The sequence below is a fragment of the Giraffa tippelskirchi genome, chromosome 1 (genome assembly GCF_054371585.1).
Source record: "Giraffa tippelskirchi isolate mGirTip1 chromosome 1, T2T-mGirTip1v1.2.pri, whole genome shotgun sequence".
Lineage (NCBI taxonomy): Eukaryota > Metazoa > Chordata > Mammalia > Artiodactyla > Giraffidae > Giraffa > Giraffa tippelskirchi.
Window position 1 is genome coordinate 160982461 of NC_137275.1, and position 7961 is coordinate 160990421.

Genomic DNA, 7961 nt, shown 5'->3' on the forward strand with positions numbered 1-7961 from the left:
TGTCTATTCATTGCTCCCTCCCAGTATCTGGCCCACATGTAGCTTATGGATGGTAAACAAATAGAGAACCAAAAACACACGAAATAGACTCAGCATGTTTGGACCTACAAACATGAAGGTCCACAGGTCTTGATCTCTGAAGTGCTGTATGTCCATGTACATTGAGTCACCAGCTTTATCTAGAGTCATTTTGTATTTAGGAGGCACATTCTTCCCAAACATGCTGGGGCCCCATGTTTTTTCTTTTAATACATTTCTTCCTCTAAATACTTTGCATTTGTGATCTGAGTTCCAGGCCATTGGTTCCTGGGACTACTATTAAAGTTTTCACCAAGAGTCTAGGCCAGAGATCCCAAACTAGAAAACCAGTCAGTGAAATATATCAGTCAACCATGTTTCAGTGGTCAGCAAGGTTTTTGTTACGTTTTTTTTTTTTTTTTTAAATTTTTGGTTTGAATGCTTTTCACTTAGTTACATTGGCTGCTGGGCTCTTGAAGGCATTTAAGTCTGTGTTCCCTACTCTATGCTAGCTCTTCATAAAAGCCAGTCAGTCTCTAAACCTTTCCCATACTCCAGTCAAGAGTTAGTCTGTCCCTCTAAGATCAGGAACAAGACCACGGTGTCCACTCTCATGCCAGTATTACTCAACATAGTTTTTGAAGTCCTAGCTATAGCAATCAGAGAAGAAAAAGAAATAAAAGGAATCCAGATTGGAAAGGAAGAAGTAAAACTCTCCCTATTTGCAGATGACATGATACTGTACATAGAAAACCCTAAGATATTATCAGAAAATTACTAGAGCTGATCAGGGAATTTACTAAAGTTGCAGGATACAAAATCAAATATGCCAACAATGAAAAATCAGAAAGAGAAATTAAAGAATCAATCCCAGTTACCACTTCTACAAAAAGAATAAAATACCTAGGAATAAACCTACCTAAGGAGACAAAAGAGCTATATACAGAAAACTACAAGATACCGATGAAACAAATCCTAGATGACATAAATGGAGGGATAGTCCATGCTCCTGGGTTGGAAGAATCAATATTGTGAAAATGACTATACTACCAAATGCATCTACAGATTCAATGCAATCCCTATCAAATTACCAATGGCATTTTTCACGGAACTATAACAAAAAAAATCTCACAACTCATATGGAAACACAGAAGACCCTGAATAGCCAAAGCAATCTTGAGGAAGAAGAATGGAACTGGAGGAATCAACTTACCTGATTTCAGACTATACTACAAAGCTACAGTCACCAAGACAGTATGATACTGGCACAAAAACAGAAGGATAGACCAATGGAACAAGACAGAAAGCTCAGAGATAAACCCATGCTCCTATGAGCACCTTATCTTTGATAAAGGAAGCAAGAATATACAATAGGAAAAACGATAGTCTCTTCAATTAGTGGTGCTGGGAGAACGGGACAACTACATGTAGAAGAATGAACTTATAACAGTTCCTAACACCATATACAAAGATAAACTCAAAATGGATTAAAGACCTAGATGTAAGACCAAAAACTATAAAACTCTTAGAGGAAAACATAGGCAGAACACTCTCTTACATAAATCATAAATCACAGCAAGATTCTTCATGACCCATCTCCTAGAGTAAATAAAAATAAAACAGGTAAGACCTAATTAAACACAAAAGCTTTTGCACAGCAAAGGAAACTATAAACAAGGTGAAAAGGCAACCCTCAGAATGGGAGAAAATGATAGCAAATGAAACAACTGACAATGGATTAATTTCCAAAATATACAAGCAGCTCATACAACTCAATACCAGAAAAACAACCCAATCAAACAGTGGGCAAAAGACCTAAACAGATGTTTCTCCAAAGAAGACATATAGATGGCTAAAAAACACATGAAGAGATGCTCAACAGCACTCATTATTAGAGAAATGCAAATCAAAACTACGATCAGATATCACCTCAGATGATCAGAAAGGCCATCATCAAAAATTCCACAAACAAGTGCTGGAGAGGGTGTGGAGAAAAGGGAACACTCTTGTGCTGTTGGTGAGAAAGTAAATTGATACAGCCACTATAGAAGACAGTATGGAGATTCCTTAAAAAATTAGGAATAAAACCACCACATGACCCAGCAATCTCACTTCTAGGCATATACCTTGAGGAAACCAAAACTGAAAAAAACACATGTACCCTGATGTTCATTGCAGCACTATTTGCAATAGCTAGGACATGGAAACAACCTAGACATCCATTGACAGATGAATGGATAAAGATGCTGTGGTACATATATACAAGAGAATACTACTCAGCCATAAAAAGGAACACATTTGAGTCCATTCTGGCGAGGTGGATGAACCTAGAACCTATTATACAAAGTGAAGTAAGTCAGAAAGAGAAAAACAAATATTGTATTTTAATACATATATATAGAATCTAGAAAGATGGTACTGATGAACCTATTCTCAGGACAGCAGTGCAGATGCAGACATAGAGAACAGTCTTATGGACAAGAGCAGGGGAGAGAATGAAGAGGGTGAGATGAATGGAGAGAGTAGCATGGAAGCATATACACTACCATATGTAAAATAGATAGCCAACAGAGATTTGCTGTATGACTCAGGGAACTCAAACTGGGGCTCTGCAATAACCTAGAGGGGTCAGAAAGGATGGGAAGTGGGAGGGAGGTTCCAGAGGAAGGGGACATATGTACACCTATGGCTAATTCATGTTGATATATGGCAGAAGTCAAACCAATATTGTAAAGCAATCATCAATCAATTAAAAATAAATAAATATAATTAATAAAAAAGAGTCTGGTGGGCAGTTGACCATTTTATGTGCTGGGTGACTATGAGTGCATTTGTGTTTGGATAGAAAAATGAGCAGGAGAGAGAAGAAGAAATGACAGGGCCACATGCAAGAAAGGAAACAGAGGGAAAAAACAGAACCTGTCACCTCTGCTTCCACCTTTTTTCTAGCACAGGGGTGTATCTCTTTGAGATGTTGTCTATCCAGATGGGCATTTGCCCTGTGTCAGGAGAGTCATTTCAGCTTCCATTCCACTCGGGTGGCTTTTAGCCATGCCTACATACATAAATGTTTTAACTGATGCAATTCTATTCAGATTAATGAGTCATCATATTGAACTGATGCTGTGTTGAGCTATATCATAGTGCTATCGGGATAATGTGGACATCCTTAGAGGGCACACAGTTTAGGAAGGAAGACTGACATGTGGACAGATCACTATCAGATTAGACAGAACTATGCAGAGGGTGCTGTGGGAATTTAGAGGAGGGGCACTTGACATGATGTGGAGACTCAGGGTAGACTTTCCAGAATGGGTACTCCTTATGCCAGGAAAAGAAAGACAGCAGGGGCCCATGGTTGGAGTGGGGGTGGGGTTGCCAGGAGATAAGGCTAAGGAATAGATTATAAAGAGTAAAACGTGCCAAGAATTTAAACTTTAATCCAAAGTCAATGGGGATCTCTAGAAGATTTTTTAAGGAAGGAAATGAAGTAATTAAACTTGAATTTTAAAAAGTTAGCCTGTTTCTCTAAATAGACACCCTGCTTAAACTATTCTAAGACATTTTAATAAAAGCAAGATGAAATATTTCCACATGCTTCTGTGTCAGCAATTGTGGAATGTACATGCGTGTGTGCTTTTACAAAACTGTAGATGTTCTTTTTCCTTCCATTATTTACTTTCTTGCTTTAGACACTAAGAGATAAAAGTAACCTGGCCAAAGATACCCAAAAGTTTCCAAAAGGAAAATAAAACCTAAGACACCCAAGTTCCAAGTTGGCAAGTCAGTAAGTCCTATGGAAATTGACCAGGTCCTACCTGAAATTCAGTTCAGTTCAGTTGCTCAGTCATGTCCAACTCTTTGCAACCCCATGAACAGCAGCATGCCAGGCCTCTCTGTCCATCACTAACTCCCTAAGTCCTCCCAAACCCATGTCCATCGAGTCAGTGATGCCATCTAGCCATCTCATCCTCTGTCATCCCCTTCTCCTCCTGCTCTTAATCTTTCCCAGCATCAGGGTCTTTTCCAATGAGTTAGTTCTTCACATCAGGTGGCCAAAGTATTGGAGTTTCAGCTTCAACATCAGTCCTTCCAATGATTATTCAGGACCGATCTCCTTTACGATGGACTGGTTGGATCTCCTTGCAGTCCAAGGGACTCTCAAGGGTCTTCTCCAAAACCGCAGTTTAAAAGCATCAATTCTTCGGCGCTCAGCTTTCTTCACCATCCAACTCTCACATCCATACATGACCACTGGAAAAACCATAGCCTTGACTAGACGGACCTTTGTTGGCAAAGTAATGTCTCTGCTTTTAAATATGCTATCTAGGTTGGTCATAACTTTCCTTCCAAGGAGTAAGCATCTTTTAATTTCATGGCTGCAATCACCATTAGCAGTGATTTTGGAGCCCAGAAAAATAAACTCAGCCACTGTTTCGCCATCTATCTGCCATGAAGTGATGGGACCAGATGCCATGATCTTAGTTTTCTGAAGGTTGAACTTTAAGTCAACTTTTTCACTCTCTACTTTCACTTCCATCAAGAGGCTCTTTAGTTCTTCTTCATTTTCTGCCATAAGGGTGGCGTCATCTGCATATCTGAGGTTATTGATATTTCTCCCAGCAATCTTGATTCCAGCTTGTGCTTCATCCAACCCAGCATTTCTCATGATGTACTCTGCATATAAGTTAAATAAGCAGGGTGACAATATACAGCCTTGACGTACTCCTTTTCCTATTTGGAACCAGTCTGTTGTTCCATGTCCAGTCCTAACTGTTGCTTCCTGACCTGCATACAGGTTTCTCAAGAGGCAGGTCAGGTGATCTGGTATTCCCATCTCTTTCAGAATTTTCCACAGTTCATTGTGATCCACACAGTCAAAGGCTTTGGTCAATGAAGCAGAAATAGTTGTTTTTCTAGTACTCTCTTGCTTTTTTGATGATCCATCGGATGTTGGCAATTTGATCTCTGGTTCCCCTGCCTTTTCTAAAACCAGCTTGAACATCTGGAAGTTCACGGTTCATGTATTGCAATTTGTCCTACCCAATTCTTGTTATACTCTTAGTTCTACCTGGTGGCTCAGATGGTAAAGCATCTGCCTGCAATGCAGGAGACCCAGGTTCAACCCCTGGGTTAGGAAGATGCCCTGGAGAAGGAAATGGCAACCCACTCCAGTACTCTTACCTGGAAAATTCCATGGATGGAGGAGGCTGATAGGCTACACTCCATGGGGCACAAAGAGTCAGACACAACTGAGCAACTTCACTTTCACTTTTACTTTAGCTCTCAGGCCAACTAAACTCCAAATTTTAAAAAGATTCAGGATCTATAGTTGAGTTTTTGTCACTGTAGTAGAAGGTCCTTTATACATTTTTTTAAACAAATGTAAGTTATTACAAATTGATTCCTCATCTGTTTTCCATTAATATTTGCATGAATGATTAACAAATAGGCTGTCAATAAAGACAGATTACAGGGCCTCTTTATAAGGATGTCGCATTTTCATTTACCTCCAAGTTGTGGCTCACATTTTGAATTTTGCTCATATTTCTGAATTTGGTAACATTTGCTTTCACAAAACCAGGAATTCTAGCAGCGAATATTGCTCAAAAGGGAATTTCCCACTAGGTCACTTTCTGTAAATCTGACGATAAATCAGTTTGAGTGTGTGTTTGCAGGGCAGGCTCTTTCCCTGCAATGAGGGAAGAAACCACGTTTCATCTTTGTCCACCACCTCCCAAATGGGACACGATACATGGTCTGCAACTTCCATAGTTATTGCCAGAGGCTCTTTGCAAACATTTAAAATATTCCCTGGGTCAGATACCTTTCTCTTTGTAAGAATTCTGAGTAATTTTCAGTTGTGAAATTAGTAAAGTTTGTCTTTTAAGTTTCCTACTCTTATTTTGACCCTCTTGGGCACTATCTCTTGATCCCTGGATGCCCCCAATGACTGCCATCTGTGTCCTAAGTAATCCAGGATGATCCAGAGCAGGTATTCCTTTCTATTCTCTCCCAGTTCAAATTTGAAAGTCAGTTGGTTGGAAAATTTATTCCCACTCACCTATTAATGGCTAGAAGAGTTTAGTGTCTAGAGATTTTTGTATTTTTACTAGATTGATTTTCCCTCATGCAAAGAAAAAGATCTGTAAAGATTGTGGCAAAACTGATTTATTTTCTGAAGCAATTTACTTTTTATGCCTTTATATAGCAAACAGCTACAGTATTAAGTTATTACTGTGACAAAGGCACTTTCCTAGGAACTGATGGATACCCAGATGGAGCAGACATACATCTTGTGTGAAAGCAGCTTACAGCTGACTAAGCAGCAAGCTTTTCAGGCTGGAGGCACCAGGTGAGTAGGGTGCTAGAGTCTGGGCACAGCTGTAGTTCAGCATCTGGAGAAAAGCTTACATTTTATAGGTGCTCAACCAAACTTGTTGAGAGAAGAAATAGACCACTGACAGGTGAAGAGACCAGAAGTAAATTAGTTCAATTCAGTTCAGTCGCTCAGTCATGTCTGACTCTCTGCGACCCCATGAATCGCAGCATGCTAGGCCTCCCTGTCCATCACCAACTCCCAGAGTTTACCCAAACTCATGTCCATCAAGTCGGTGATGCCATCCAGCCATCTCATCCTCTGTCGTCCCCTTCTCCTCCTGCCCCCAATCCTTCCCAGCATCAGGGTCTTTTCCAACGAGGCAACTCTTCGCATGAGGCAGCCTAAGTATTGGAGTTTTAGATTCAACATCAGTCTTTCCAATGAACATCCAGGACTGATCTCTCTTAGGATGGACTGGTTGGATCTTCTTGCAGTCCAAGGGACTCTCAAGAGTGTTCTCCAACACCACAGTTCAAAAGCATCAATTCTTTGGTGCTCAGCTTTCTTTATAGTCCAACTCTCACATCCATACATGACTACTAGAAAAACCATAGCCTTGACTAGACGGACCTTTGTTGACAAAGTAATGCCTCTGCTTTTTAATATGCTATCTAGGTTGGTCATAACTTTCCTTCCAAGGAGTAAGCGTCTTTTAATTTCATGGCTGCAGTCACCATCTGCAGTGATTTTGGAGCCCAAAAAAATAAAGTCTGACACTATTTCCACTGTTTCCCCATCTATTTGCTATGAAGTGATGGGACCGGATGCCATGATCTTAGCTTTCTGAATGTTGAGCTTTAGGCTCCTGATTATTCAGCAACCTTCCATGGAGGGGTAGAGGGGCAAGAGTCCATTTTAGAACTAGAAGTTTGATAGACCACCTATACAAAGGCAAACACACATGTAGCTAGCTGGCGCTGCAAAGACAGAGCTCCAAAACAAAATTAAACAAAACTGCAATGAGTAAGACCTATATACATATATATAGGTCTTCCTATGTGGCATTATGGTAAAGAATCCACCTGCCAATGCAGGAGACATGAAAGACGTAGGTTCAATTCCTGGGTGGAGAAGATCCCCTGGAGTAGGGAATGGCAACCCACTCCAGTGTTTTTGCTTGGGAAATTCCATGGACAGAGGAGCCTACCAAGCCACAGTCCATGGGGTCACAAAGACTCGGACATGACTGAGCAATTGAACCCATAAAGCTTGGAGCTGAATGCTGGGAAGGAAAATCCATTGAGGTTTTTTAAAGCTGTAACTGGAATCTCCAGCATTTTGGCTAAGAGCCAATATGAGGAACCTAAATATAATCAGTACCCTATGATGGAGTAACAGGCAAGTTTGGCCTTGAAGTACAAAATGAAGCAGGGCAAAGGCTAACAGTTTGCAAAATAATGTACATGCCATAGCAAACACCCTCTTCCAATAACACAAGAAAAGACTCTACACATGGACATCACCAGATGGTCAATACCAAAGTCAGATTGATTATATTCTTTGCAGCTGAAGATGGAGAAGCTCTATAGAATCAGCAAAAACAAGACCTGGAGCTGACTGC